The sequence below is a fragment of the Cynara cardunculus genome (assembly GCF_001531365.2).
Source record: "Cynara cardunculus var. scolymus isolate 2C chromosome LG 8, CcrdV1, whole genome shotgun sequence".
Classification (NCBI taxonomy): domain Eukaryota; kingdom Viridiplantae; phylum Streptophyta; class Magnoliopsida; order Asterales; family Asteraceae; genus Cynara; species Cynara cardunculus.
In genome coordinates this window covers 15,752,413-15,768,110 of record NC_037535.1, presented here as the reverse complement: position 1 = coordinate 15,768,110, position 15,698 = coordinate 15,752,413, and the positions used below count along the sequence as shown (strand labels likewise).

The 15,698-nt window shown below is 34.9% G+C and overlaps 1 non-coding gene across 1 annotated transcript; it reads left to right on the top strand.

The window, feature by feature from the left end:
- The first annotated feature begins 11,326 nt into the window (after positions 1-11,326).
- Positions 11,327-11,432, top strand: LOC112517496. Its single transcript, XR_003069691.1, has one exon. It is a non-coding gene; the product is annotated as a small nucleolar RNA R71 (small nucleolar RNA).
- The last annotated feature ends 4,266 nt before the right edge of the window (positions 11,433-15,698 follow it).

Sequence of the window (15,698 nt, the reverse complement as noted above, 5' to 3'; positions counted from 1 at the left end):
GGTGACGTAAGTCTGTTTTGGTATGAAACTATATTTTGGGAAACCTTCCTACCAAGCGTGGTGACGTATGTCTGTTTTGGTATGGAATTGGATCTTTGCAAACTGTTTCCACCAAACATGGTGACGTAAGTCTGTTTTGGTATGAAACTTATTTTAAGAGGTAGTTCCCTAGACGTGGTGACTTTTGTCTGTTCTGGTTTGGAACTGGGAATGGGTACTTTCAGACGTGGTGACTTTTGTCTGTTCTGATAAGTAGCCCTGTTTTGATGGATGAATAAGGGTGGCATATCAATGAGAGGTGTACTTGGAATAAGGGAGAGATTGTCATATGTGGATATTATTATAACTCTTATTATTATTACTAATTAGATTTAATAACTTTGAATCATTATTTCTTTGTGACCTGATGAATTAAAGATATTATTCTTATTAGAAATACTAATTTGGATGTTATTGAGAAGGGGAAAATGGTTTGTCATAAAGGGCAAGTATTGCCTTAAACTTTTCCGTTAATATTTACAAAGGAATGGTCTAATGATTCAAAGAATCTTTGGTTACAATATTGTTTCATATTGAGAATGTTGAATCTTTAAGCAGATGTATTTTAGTAATAAAACTGAGGTTCTTGAGTTTATCCTTTTATACATATCATTGAGAGTTGCATCATTAGATTGTATTACAAATATTTCTGAGCAAAGTTACTTTATTATATTTTGGTGTTTATCACCCTACATTTGCAAAGAAGGGATTTTCTCACTAGACCCTTCAGGTCTAACCCTTATTTTCTATTTTAAAATTATGCAATGCAGGAATGGCGGGGTCTACGGATAATAAGAGAAAATGTGATTATTTTCCTAATCTATTATCTGCTTTTGAAGATCTGCTTTTGATGACTTATTTTGAAGATACATGTTGTATTACATGTGTTAGTACAAGATTTATTTTGGAAATTTTCATATGTAGATTTTGTTCATATAAGAATCCTTGTAATGTAAACTATATTTTTATGTAATGAAATATGTGTTATATGCAAATGTGGTGTTTGGGGTTACATGTATTAATGGCAATCATGGTGGGTTGCACCAACGCTTACAACATCTGGAAATTGCTTGTATCTACGTTCATTCCCTCATTGAAATATCAAGAACTAAGTCTGCGTGTTGATCTTCAATCACTTACGAAAGGCTCAACATTGTTCAATAATTCACAAGAATTTTCAAGAAATATGTGACTAACTCACTTCGATTGGGAAACCCATTCTTGATTCATACAAATAGCAGTAGTTCCTACAAGGATTAGGAGATGATTTTTCGGCCTTCTCTATGACACAAATGGTCCTTACCCTCGTTCTGTAGCTTCGTGTTCTTGTTCACCGAGCGGAAGCCCATTATAATTTTCAGAAATCTCACATCGACAACACCAAGCAATGTTACCATTTGTTGCATAATCACCTTCACAAAGCTATAATCATGGCCAAAACTCCTGTCACACCCCTTTCTCATGCTGAGGATCCTACCGCAGATCAATTCAGCACGGTAACATGTGTGATTCCTATACCCCACAATGCCAACATATTCTAATACTCTATTCAATAATTATCAAATCTTGAGATAATAAAGGCCACAAAGGAAATCCGTACATCGACTATATTTTAACTCAACAATACACGAACGCCAACCTTTTTGAAACCTGTAACAACTTGTGTTCTCTCACCGGTTCTAATGTCTCAGATTAATACATGAACTCCAGATCATCTCCCCTAGACTTCATTCTCAGTTAGAATAGATGTCTCCACCTCTTACCACGGTAATAGTCATTTTATTGTTGGCAATGACCACTCTCTTCCAGTTACCCTTATGGGAAAACTTCGTATAAATATGGCAATCATCTTATACGACATACACATGGTTCCGCAACTCACGTGCAACATTCTTTCAATAAGTCGCCTTACACGAGTTTTACTTGTTGATGTTATCACTTTTGAAAGTACCTTTTCTATTCAAAACCCACAGGATGACACAATCATGGCAACCGAGAGACACAATAGTGATTTGTATATACTACGAACTATAAATGCGACATTTCTATTATTTATGTACTATACCTCGAAAAGGCTCTTTCAAATTGTGGCACGAATGGCTTCGCCATGTACATCCACGTCTTATGTCAATACTGATTAAACAAAAGCATGTTTCTCTTTCATCAATTTTACCAACATACACTATTTGTGAATCATGTGAACAAGCCAAGAGTCATTAGCTTCATTTCACACTGGAAACTAAATAATAATCTCATGCGTCGGGCATTGTTCATAATGACATATGGGGCCGACTCCCATCACCTCATCTGAAGGGTATCGATGGTAGATTATGTTTGTTAATATTTTCTTTCTTTTTGTTTGGACGTATCCTATGGAATTGAAAAGTGAGGCTTATGATATTTTTTGCTGTTTTTGGGTACTTACATAAACTAATTACAAGTAAAATCAATTTTTTATAGTGATAGTAGAGCCGAGTTCACTAGCCATCGGTTTAAACATCTTCTCAACACTCACAACATCCTTCATCAACAGTTAAGCTCATTAGGATCAAGTCTTATAATGTGGAGCTCCAAGAAACAACCAAAAGTTTCCTATTCAAGCGGTGAATCAAAATATTGTGCACTCGCTGATGCCCCAACCGATGTTATAAGACTACGTATTTGCTCAAGGAACTTCGCATCCCTGTTCCATGTACACCAACGATTTTTAATCGACAATAAAAATGCCTTATTCATCAACACAAATTCGGTTGCTCATAAACGTGCCCGACATATAGCCCTTGATTATCATTTGGTCCGAGAGTTGATTCAGCAAGGACTTCTCATCACATAGCACATACCAAGTCACCTCAATTTCACTGACATCTTCACAAAGAGTCTGTCACAATAATTGTTTTTGTTGATCCTATCTCTTAGTGATTTGATGATGCTCCCTTTTTATCTATCGAAGTGTACCATCTCTGTATTTAGTTTCAGCGAACATCACTGAGTCTATTCAATGATCGTTGAACATGTATTGTAATTCTCTCAGAGAGAAGTATCCTTCAGGAAGACAAAACTCACACCACAGATCCTTCAGCGATATCGAAGATAGAAGCTGAAGATAGAGACCAGCAAGTTCGTGATCTAAAGCGGTTTTTATTAAAAAAACAATCTCGTCTGCACAAGTGTGAAATCTACGCAAGATTCAGCAAATACTTATGAGACTTTCAACGTCATACCAGTGTTTAGCGATCAAATGAATCTTGTTAAACAAGATAGTTTTTGTTTTGTCCTTCTGCACACAAAGGACAAACCCATACCTTTCAAAGTAAAGTACTACATGGAGTCACTCCATTATCTCCAAGCATGCTTACCTACTATATGAAAAAAAAGATTGTTCATATACGGTAAAAAGACTGTATACTGCAACAACAGACAAGCTTACTACTTAAAGCTTGTCACGTGCTTTGTACATTCTGAATTGCATTTAATGTAATGGGTGTAAATAGCTAAGTAGTTCTCTCTTTTCAGTTACATCTTTCTCATCTTATCTTACCCAAGAAGATACTCCTCTCTCTAACTCTTTATTAAGAGAAGTACTTCCACTGTAACAAGTGAAGACCACATTACATCTTAACCTACTTCTTGTAGCAAGTCTTTTCTTCTTGATGTCTGTAATTTTGTGTGTATCTTTGATTGTTTAGATAGGTTCTGTATCATATCTCTTCTGCAAACAATGTGTAAAAATCTGTATTGATCTTCTTTATTAATATAAGTTTTTTAAAAAGTGAAAGTTCCTGTGTTTGTATCCATCCTCCCCTTCAACAAACTGTTACCTATAAACTCTTGTAGATCAGACTGAGACCAACAAGTGGTAACAGAGCAGTGTTTATTTTTGTGTTGTAATGTTGTTTTAGTGGTGTTTTATTATCTCTTCTTCTCTAGATAATTTATTTACCTTTCAAAATGTCTTTGCAATACATGAGCACAAACTTTCACAACAATGACTCTCTTGCCAAACCTCTCTACTTTATCAGAGACAACATCAGTCTCTGGAAGAACTTGATGTCTCTGTTCTTGGAAGGTGTTAATCCTGAGATTCCAGACTACATAGAGAATGGACCTTATGTTCTATATGCTATCTATCTAGCAGTTCCTGCTAATGTTATGACTTTCGCAATTTCTGAATGGCAGATTCCGAAGCTCCCTCATTAGTGGAGTGATGAACACAAGAATAAAGTGGCTTTAGATACTCGTACGAGATCTATAATAGCCATAGCTCTTCCTGACGAGGTCTATCACTCTGTGATGAAGCTTAAAACCTCGTGGACACTCTCTGTGTTCAATATGAAGGTACTTTGTCTAAAGTACATCAAGGCTTTAATTGTATTCTTATTGATTTGAGGACAGTTGGAAGAGAATATTCCAACTCAGAGATGCTGACAATGTTCCTTGAATGTTTTTACAGAATCATGGGATAATTATACCATGTGTCTTTAGATGTCCAAGGACATGTCCTTTCTTTCTCTCAGTTCTCTTTATGAGATATTGCTTAATCATGAGCAATCATGTCAACTGAAAAAGAATATTCTAAAAGACTCCAGGGAAATCAAAATCTCTCTTTTAGCTTTCATCTCTGATAGCCCTTCAACTGACCCTTCCATTTATTCTACTCCCTCCTCTTTTGTTTCTATCACAGAGTTAGATCCTTAACTTTGTGGACTTGACAGACGCTGATCTTTCAGAGTTTGATGAGTCGCTGGCCTTTCTAACTAACTCTTCCAAGAGGTTCGCTAAAAAAAGCAACTACCGCAGATCTCCTTCCTTGACCATAGGTGAAAAGCGAAAGTCAAACCCCATTGACAAGGCTTTATCTAGCTACTACAACTGTCAATGCAAAGGTCACTATGCTAGTGAATGCAGGTCGAAGAAATCTACGATGCCATCTTCCAACTTCCCATCCTCCTTTAGGCCTCAAAAGGACAAGTACCTAAAACTAAAGAAGAAATACAAGAAGATGAAGAATTTTTAGCGTAAAGGCAAAGGTATTGTCACTGAATAGCATGACTATGCTGATTTTTCTGATGAATCATCCTCTGACGAGGAAGACACGACCTACCTCTGTCTCATGGCCAAGGATGCCAAAGATGAACCATATGAGACATCATCCTACAATGATCCCTCGCCATCAACCTCGCTCAGGTATGTAACCTAAATGAACCTTCCTCTTCTTCTTCTAATAGCCTATTTGCACTAGATACTCTAACGGTTGACTTTTACAATGCCCTAAATGGCAAATCCAAAGCTGAAAAGCATAATCTTGATCGTCAAGAACAATTAGATAGATGTCATTCAAAGATTAAAAAGTTGACCAAGATGGAGAAAAATCCTATGAATCAGGTCAATACCAGACCATTAGCATCGAAAGCGAGCATGCTATCTCTGATCGTGAGCAAGCAATTGTTGAACTCAAGGCTGAGAAGGCTACAATTTAAGAATGATGCAAAGCCTATATTAAGGCCTCTGAGATCATCAACACTCAGATCCCTGCCAAGATAAAAAGTGGTCTAGGATTTTTCTATGATCAGGAAGAATGTGTCAATGACAAGTCTATGCTGAAGTTTGGTACTTTTGTCTCTTCTATACCTGACACCTCTTCCTCTCAGTACTCTTCTATTGAGACTTCTGTTGAAGGAACTCCTTTGAGTTCAGGATGCAAAGACAAAGGTAAATCCATTGTAAACATTCCTTCTCTTCCCAAGAAGGCCAATAAGTCAAATAGAACATGTTCTATTCCTTCAGCTTGTAAACTTTCTTCCTCAGGAACCAAGGTGAAGAAAGCCACTAAAGCCTCTTCTTCAGGCTCAGTGAATACATCTGCTGACTCTAAGCCTTCAGTGTCAGTGGATGTCGCCTCAAACTCTGCTGAACCCATTGAGAAAAAGGGTACCACAACAATCGTAATCTATTCTCTTTTGTAGAAAGTCAAAGGCATCTAGTATCTTGATAGTAGATGTTCAAGACACATGACCGGAGACAAAACTCTGCTATCAGATTACAAAGAGAAAATAGGTCCTTCTGTGACCTTTGGAGGAAACGAAAAAGGATATACCAAGGGCTTTGGTATATTAACCAATGGTGCAACCACATTCAAACGTGTTGCATACGTTGAAGGACTGAAGCATAATCTTCTCAACATTAGTCAGCTGTGTGATAAAGATTTCATTGTGAAATTTCTTAAGAACTCGTGTTATATCTATGACAAAGATGACAACCTTGCTATTTGCTCGTTCGGTTTATGAAACCTCAGATTTCGACACAAAAATAGAACTCGGTGCAAGTATACACCTTGAACTACTATCATCTTGTAACAACTAATAATGGTAAAGTACCAGATATCGTTCCCACAGAGAAAGCTTTGTAAAGTTCTTCAAAAGTCCAGCCTTTAAAAACTAATTTCAGATGACGAAGTTTGGGTATTTGATTTATCTAAAATTTGGAGATTCAATTAGAAACTAAGAAAATATCAGTCGTAGGAGCAAAGGTTGATTAAGACATGAAACAGATGATTCAGCAAAAAGGTGACATAGCATTTATGTCACAATTATATAAAATCACAAAATGATTTTATATAACTGTCAGAGTATCAACTATCGGGTCAGACGGCCTCCCAAGAGTACACACCGGCCAACGTGCTATTGATACGATATCATTTATGTTAGACGTCGTGAATCCTAGCACAATACAGTGTTACCATCCTACACCGTAGGGGTATAGTACTTGTCAGATGCTAAAGCTATTTATAGCCTTATCCTATTAGCTCAGATTTTATTAGTTATCTTAACTCTGAATGTTAATGCATTTTCATACATAAAATTAGTTGTCAATTAATTTTAATGTAATCTTCAATGAAATATTAATCACCTGAAACGAATGCTAATAAGACACCTTTGTACTCTCGCATCGGCTTTGGTCTTAATTTTTCTTTCACCCCAAGTTAAGGCGTTTAGCGCATCATCGCTAGGTTTCTTCTTGCGAAGGATGTAAAAACTGAAAAATAAATAACTGATGCGTAAAAGTAAATTGCATAAATTAAATTGCGAGAAATTAAAATACGAGAAATTAAAATATTGGAAATTAAAGTACAGAAATGTAAATGACTGAAATTAAATTACTGAAAATTAAAATGTACAAAAGTAAATTGTAGTAAAGTAAAGTGCAAAAACTAAAAGACAAAAAATAACGTACTCGAAAGTAAAAGACTAGAATTAAAATATTGAAAAGTAAAATGCTGAAAAGTAAATACTGAAAGGTAAAATTACTCTTAAAAGAGAAGACAATAAAGTAAAAGAAAAGACTAGTAAGAAGAAAGCTAAAGAAACTTGCACTCTAAGTTACGAAACTTGTGAGACAAGTTTCATCACTAAAAGTGAAGAATTACTAGCAAGCACTTGAAAACAGATTCTTTTATCTACGAAAATTAATCGTGAGCCACAAAGGATAAAATCCAATATAATGTAGCATAAATCTATTAATTTCAAACTTATAACGAAAATCGAGAAGCTTTTATAAATTGAGAGAAAGAAAAGAAATGAGATGAAACTTGAACACGTACACTTGAAATAACACTTGAGAATATAATAGCAAATTTACTTCAATAACTTTGGTTCTTGATTGGAAGCAATAAAACTAAAAGCTAAACAAAATATTAGAGAGAAAGTAATAAAACCCAAAGGCTGTATGTAATTTAGCCTAGAATTAACTCATATTTATAACGAGTATGGAGCTTACAAAGGAAGACTAAGTAAAAGGAAGCTTCCAAGAAGGCTTTAACCAGGCCCAAGGCATTAGAATCTACAGCTCCAAGGGAGCAACCCAAAAATTTCGGTCCAGAGAAAAAGTGCAGCCCACTGCCTAGTGCTGCAGGACTACTGCCAACTCCTACAGGACTGCTGCAAAACTTGGCAAAAACATTCAAAAATGGTCATAAATGGCAAAATAACATTTGATATGATATAATACTACTAATATATATATATATATATATATATATATATAAACATAAAGATGACATAAAAAGATTCAATTAAGACATTACTGGGCAAATAAAATAAATGAAAATGATTAAGAAAATGATGTAATAAGATTAATAAATTAACACTTATCACACCGCCAAACTTGAATTGTTGTTTGTCCCCAGACAACCAAAATGACAAATTAAAAGACTCAAAGTTTTAACAAACTAATTTTTTTAACATGAATATTCAATAGCCAAAGTATGTCTATTTTTGAAATTTTTGAATGAAGTGCTCTACTGTTGCTTGATGCTTGATATCCATAGCCCTTCATAAACCTAGCTCCCCTAAATTTAAGTCTTTTATATTGCCAAACCATAAGCTAGCCTACATTTCTATTGCTACATTAGATTCAACAAAGGTTTTAAGGATTCTGAATTGGGTTTTGCATTTGGCTTTTTCTTTTCAGTGCATGCCTTTTACCTCATCTCTTTTTTTCATGAGGTATGTTTGGACATTTTGGTTCTTTTCAAACAATTTGGTGTACATTAACACTCTTTTTATGTACAAGACATAAAACTTTGTTCGTTGAATGACTTTTGGTCTTAATGCATATATTTCATGTGATCTAGAGTGTTTGAATATTTAGGACCCTCCCCCAAATTTAAGGGAAGCAATGTCCTCATTGTGTGTGTATCAAGGCTACAAATTTGGCCAATTGAAATGAAAGCCCAAATGAACCAATGAAAAACATTGAAAATGGTTGACTAGTTCTAGAGGCTCAATTAAAACAAAGATGGGTAAGTTTTGGATTATTGTGGCTATAACATCAAGTCAAGCATTTGTAAAACAACTTCATGATTTATTTTATTTTTGTGCATAGATGGTTACAGAAATGTGTATGCTACTAAAATTAGTTTCCAAAATGCTAGATTGAAATAGAAAAGCAAAGATGATTAGTCACAAGTGTGATTTGATCATTTTAAAACAAAAATGACTCAAAGCTAAGCACTATTGAAACAGAAAAACAAAGATGATTAAGCATAAGCATGGTATGATCATCTTAAATAAAAAAGACACAAAAGCATATAAGAGAGGGACTATCTCTTCTAATCACAACAATACTGATACCGACACATTTATAACAGATAAAGAAACATAAGTTAAACATAAAAACACAAAGTATGGTAAGAAGGCAGAACCTGTCCTACTCAGATTGAGTAGGAGAGTTGAATGTTGTAGTAGGACTGACGATGGAATATCTGGTAGTTGGAGCTTGTTAGAATATTTCTCTCTCTATTTATGCTTCAATCCTTTCCTCATTATGTCTTTTACTTCTTTCTCATGAGTTGAAGTTTTAATGGAACAAATATGGGAGCATTTGTCACTCTCATCAGGGTACCTAAGGGAATTAAAAACATTAAAAGTTACTTGTTGATCTTGGACTCATATGGTTAACTCTCCCTTCTGTATATCTATCAGAGTTCTTCCAGTAGATAAAAAAGGTCTTCCTAAGATAATAGGAATGTCTCTTTTAGTTTCAAAGTCTAGGATGATAAAATCAGCTAGGAAAATAAACTTATCAACCTGAACTAAGACATCCTCAATTTTTCCTTTAGGATAGGCTATAGACTTATCCGCTAATTGTATAGTCATAGTGGTGGGTCTTGCTTCAACTATGTCTAGTGTATTGAAAACACATAAAGGCATGAGGTTTATACTAGCACCCAAGTCATATAGGGTTTTTCCTATTTCTTTTCCTCCAATTGAACAACGGGTTGTAAAGTTCAAGGATCTTTCAGCTTAGGAGGGATTTTACTGGATGATAGAGCACTGCACCCTTAAGTCAGAGCTATAGTCTCATACTCAGTCATCTTTTTCTTTTTACTCAAAATGTTTTTTTGAAACTTTGCATAACTTGGCATCTGCTCAATAGCCTCAACCATGTTTATATGTAACTGTTTAAAAACATCAAGAAATTTTCTAAATTGTAATTCTTCTTTTTGATTTCTTAACCTTTGGGGATATGGAATATAAGGAGTGACTACAATAGGAGAAGTAGTCTTTTGAAGAGTAGGTGCTGGAATGGTGTTCAAAGGTGGTTCTACAATGGATTCTGATTCAGTTCTACAAGGGATTATAGGACTGGTCTAGACAGCTATTATGGGACTGCCACCAGATTGTGATACCTCCACTACAATATTTTCTTTGAGAGTCTTTTTGGTTCATCAGGAAATAGTAATGGAAATTATGATCTTTTAGGAATGGTTGTAATATTAATGGGCTTAACTATGAGTTTAGGTTCACTGGTACTATTTGACTAGTTCATATGAATGGTAGTAACATGAGAAAGTACTGGGGTAACAGAATCTGGTACCATAGTTTTCTTTTCAGGCTCTAATTTGCTTGGTTCTTTTTGGGGATTTTTCTATAAAAGTCTTATTACTCCTCAATGTCACAACCTTAATATGCTATTTTCCTTCTATTTGAGGTGTCTCTGTATCACTAGGTAGAAAACCTATAGGTCTTTTTCTCATTTCCAAAGCTACTTGTCCAACCTGTTTTTCAAGGTTTCTAATTGAATCCTGAGTGTGGGTTATGAACCCTTTCATCATTGCTTCCAAGGAAGTAGACGAATCAACAAGCTGATGTGTTGCATTTTGGAAAGAGGGTTGATGACTTTGTTGTTGAAAACTTGTTTGCTGGTTGAAAATTGACTGGGTAGGGTGTTGTTGGTGAAAATTGGGTTAGTGATTGTAGGAATCACTTTGATGTTGTTGTTGGAAAGCAACATGTTCATTCAAGGTTGGAGCATTCCAGAAAAAATTTGGGTGTTGTTGCCACCCTGCATTTTATAAGCTTGAGAATCAGAACAACCCCTATTTTGATTTTCAAAAAATTTAACTGACTCTGAGTTCGATGCACATTGATCAAATGGATGACCTCCTCCATATAACACACATGTTATAGAATTGACAGTAGGATACGATGTTGCAACAACAGTTTGCACATCTGGGCTAACATTCATATTCTTAATCATGTCAGTTATAGATGTGAGTTGTGTTGCAAGTGCATTATATGCATTTGTTTCATGTATCCTAATTGTATTATTTTGTATTAATGCATGTGGATCAGCCCAATATCCATTATTATTTGAATTTTTATCAAGTATATCATACCCATCATTATAAGTACAAGTTGTGAAAACTCCTCTTGCAGTAGCATCAAGCATTAGCTTAGCAACAGTTGTTAAACCATTGTAAAATGTCTCTAGCTGGATACAGTAAGGAATGCCATGGTAAGGGATTTTTCTCAACAACTCTTTGTACCTTTCCCAAGCATCAGGTGTTACTTCATTATCCATTTGTCTAAACAAACATATTTCATTTCTGGATTCAGCGTTCCTGTTRGGAGGAAAATATTTTCTCAAAAATTTCTTTACAAGGTCATTTCAAGAGATTATAGAATTTGGTTGTAGAGAGTTAAATCATAATTTTGCTCTATTCCTAAGAGAAAATGGAAATAACTTCAACCTTAAGGCATCATCAGACACTCCAGGGATAAGAAAACAATCAGTTATTTCTAATAAAGATTTTAAGTGTAAATGAGGGTATTCAGATGGCAAACCACTAAACTGGCCATTAGTCTGCAACATCTGAAACATGACAGGTGTGAGCTCAAAGTGAGTTTCTTTGATGTGTGGCCTTAGTATTCCTGAATTTAATTGACTAAATACAAGAATAGCATAGTCCATGATTCCTCTATCCCAAGAATCAACAATATGTATGATGTTCTCCATAATAGTAACAAGTGGTAGAAAAATTAGCTTTTACAAACTTTACTTTAAAAGAAAAACTTTAGCGTGCCTTCCCGGCAGTGGCACCAAAAACTTGCTCGGTTCGGTTTATGCAACCTTAGATTTCAACACAAAATAGAACTCGGCGCAAATATACACCTTGAAATACTATCGTCTTGTAACAAGTAATAATGATAAAGTACCAGATATCGTTCCCACAGAGAAAGCTTTGTAAAGTTCTTCAAAATTCCAATCTTTAAAAACTAATTTCATGACGAATTCGAGGGATTTGATTATCTAAAATTTGGAGATTCAATTAGCAACTCAGAAAATATCAGTCATAAAAAGAAGCGCAAGGTGCAAGGTTGATTAAGACACGAAAATTATTCAGCAAAAAGGTGACACAACATTCCTGTCATAATTATATAAAATCACAAAATGATTTTATATAACTGTCACAGTATCAACTATCGTGTCAGACGACCTCCCAAGAGTACACACCGGCCAACGTGTTATCGATACGATATCATTTATGTTAGATGTCGTGAATTCTAGCACAACACAGTGTTACCATCCTACACCGTAGGGGTATAGTACTTGTCAGATACTAAAGCTATTTATACCCTTCTTCTATTACCTCGGGTTTTATTATTTATCTTAACTCTGAAAGTTAATGCATTTTCATACATAAAATTAGTTATCAATTAATTTTAATGTAAGTTTCAATGAAATATTAATCACCTGAAATGAATAGTTATACTATAACGCTAATAAAACACCTCTGTAATTTCACATCGGCTTTGTTCTTAATTTTCCCGTATACCCCAAGCTAAGGTGTTTAGCCCATTATCGCTCGGTTTCTTCTCGCGAATGATGTAAAGACTGAAAAATAAATAAGTGATGCGTAAAAGTAAATTACAGAAATTAAATTGCGAGAAATTAAAATACTGAAAATTAAAGTACAGAAATATAAATGACATAAGTAAAATTACTGGAAATTAAAATGCAGAAAAGTAATTGTAGGAAAGTAAAGTGTAGAAATTAGAAGACTAAAAGTAAAGTACTGGAAAGTAAAAGACTAGAATTAAAATACTGAAAAGTAAAATGTTGAAAAGTAAATACTGAAAGGTAAAATTACTCTTAAAAGAGAAGACAAAAGTAAAAGAAAAGACTAGTAAGAAGAAAGCTAAAGAAACTTGCACTCTAAGTTAAGAAACTTGCAAGAATCTATTCATGTCACCATTCATGAATCTCAATCAGCTAAATCTAAACCCATCTTTAAAGATGATGAAGAGTTAGACAATTGGATGATATCTCACTAAGGAGAACCTGAAGCTTCCTTCAACAATCAATTGAACGCTGACCTCCTTGAAGCTGACGATGATCCATTTATCATTCTATATGTGACTAATAACGAAGTAGAATTCTGTTCAGGGATTGTTGTCGTTCCCTTAGTCACTTGAACCTTTCTATTTCAAATACTGACCCTTAAGTTGTTGAATCTCCTTCGGTCACTAAACCTCTATCAGTAAATGAATCACACTCTAAGGCTCCTTTGGCAATTCAATCTGTTGTTGAAGACTTTCTTGTTGAAGCCTCTTCTTCTATACCTGAGCCTCCAGTCTCATAAGTTTATCTTCTACCAGTTCAACAATGGACGAAAGACCATCCTATCCATCAGATTCTTGGTGATCCAAGTGCAGGTATTTAGACTCGTCGTGGTCTAGGTAATATATGTCTCTTTGTCAATTTTTTTCTTTAGTTGGGCCTAAGAAAATCAATGATGTTATCACTGACCCAAGTTGGATCACTGCTATGCAAGAAGAACTCATTGAGTTTGATAGAAACAAAGTCTGGTACCTTGTCTCGCGTCCATCTGACAAAACTGTGATAGGCACCAAATGAGTTTATCATAATAAGTTGGATAAATAAGGAATTGTAACCCATACAAGGCCCGTCTTGTTGCTCAGAGATACATGCAAGAAGAAGAAATCGACTATGACAAAACCTTCGCACAAGTGGCTAGACGAGAAGCTATTTGTCTCTTCCTAGCATTTGCTACCCATAGAGACTTTAGAGTCTACCAAATGGATGTAAAGAACGCTTTTCTGAATGGAAAACTTCAGAAGGAAGTTTATGTTGAACAACCTCCAGGGTTTTTGACCCAAAAATCTCCTAATCATGTATATTGATTGGATAAAGCTCTTTATGGGTTAAAACAGGCCCCTCGTGCCTGGTATGACACATTTCTTCATTTCTCATTTATGAGAAATTTGTCTATGGAAAGATTGACCATACCCTATTTCTTAGGAAAGTCAAGGGTCATATCATTGTAGTCCAAATTTATGTCGATGATATTATATTTGGTTCCATTAATCCTTATTTGTGTTTTAGGTTCGCTGAACGCATGAAGAAAGAATATTAGATGAGCATGATGGGAGAACTGACTTACTTTCTAAGTCTTCAGGTCAAACAATATGATAAAGGTATCTTTATCAATCAGAGTAAGTATGTTAGAGATATGCTAAAGAAGTTTGACTTGACCAACAGTTCATCTATGAAGACTCCAATGGCTTATCCTCTCTCACTAAAGCCTGTAAATGTTACTATTTATAGAGGAATGATCGGCTCCTTGATGTATCTCACAGCTAGCTGACATGATATTATGTACTCTACTTATCTTTGTGCAAGATATCAGTCTGAACATAAGGAATCCCATATGATTGATGTTAAATGCATATTCAAATATCTTAAGGGAACTCCTAATCTAGGCCTTCGGTATCCCAAAGTCTCAGGTTTCGACCTAATTGGTTATGTAGATAGTGATTTTTTAGGTTGCAAGATTGATAGGAAAAGCACCATTGGAGGCTACCAGCTTCTAGGTGGAAGTTGGTGAAATGGACAAGTAAGAAGCAAAATTTAGTTCCACATCAACTACTGAGGTTGAATATGTTGCCGCGGGAAGCTGTTGTGCCCAAATTTATTGGATGAAAAACCAGCTCCATGATTATCATCTTCAGCTCTTAGAGATCCCTATCTACTGCGATAGCACTAGTGCCATTACAATTGAAAACAACCATGTTCTTCACTCCAAGACCAAACATATTGAGATCATATATCATTTTTTCAGAGATCATGTTATGAATGGTAATATTTAACTTCACTTTGTACTCACTGAATACCAATTAGCTAATCTGATTACAAAGCCTCTTGAATAACCAGATTTAATATGTTAATCAGCGAACTTGGAATGATGAACTCTGAGGATTAGTTTCTTCAGCTCTAAGCAATACTCAGTGATACATAAGTGAAAGGATTCAGGGTTCTTATTCTATCACTGAACTCTTGAGTAAATGTATCTTTCTCTCTAAGGTATGTATATTTATCTTCTTTTCTAAGAACTTAAAACCATCACTGAATCTTTTCTTATTCAGTAATTAGAATGGTTTAAAAGAGATGTTTCAGTGTTTCCTTCTATCACTGAACTCTTGAGTAAGTATATCTCTATGGTATATCTACTTGTCTTTTCTTAAAACAAAACTATCGTTGAATCATTCCTTATTCAGTGATTAGAATGTTTTACAGGTGAAATGATTCAGTGTTTCTCTATCACTGAATTCTTCAGTAAATGTATCTTTTTCTTAAGATATATTTTTCTTTTCTAAACTTAAAAGAATCACAAAACTTTTCTCATTCAGTGATCTTGTGTTTTAAAAGATTCTTAAAACTCTTACTCAACGTTTCTTATTCAATGACTTTTGTTTTAAAAGAAAAGGATGATGAACCGTCATATGTTTATGAAGTCATTAAAACTTCTATTGGTATCATGCGCGTTCTTCTGACACACACGGTCCATTTTCTCTTCT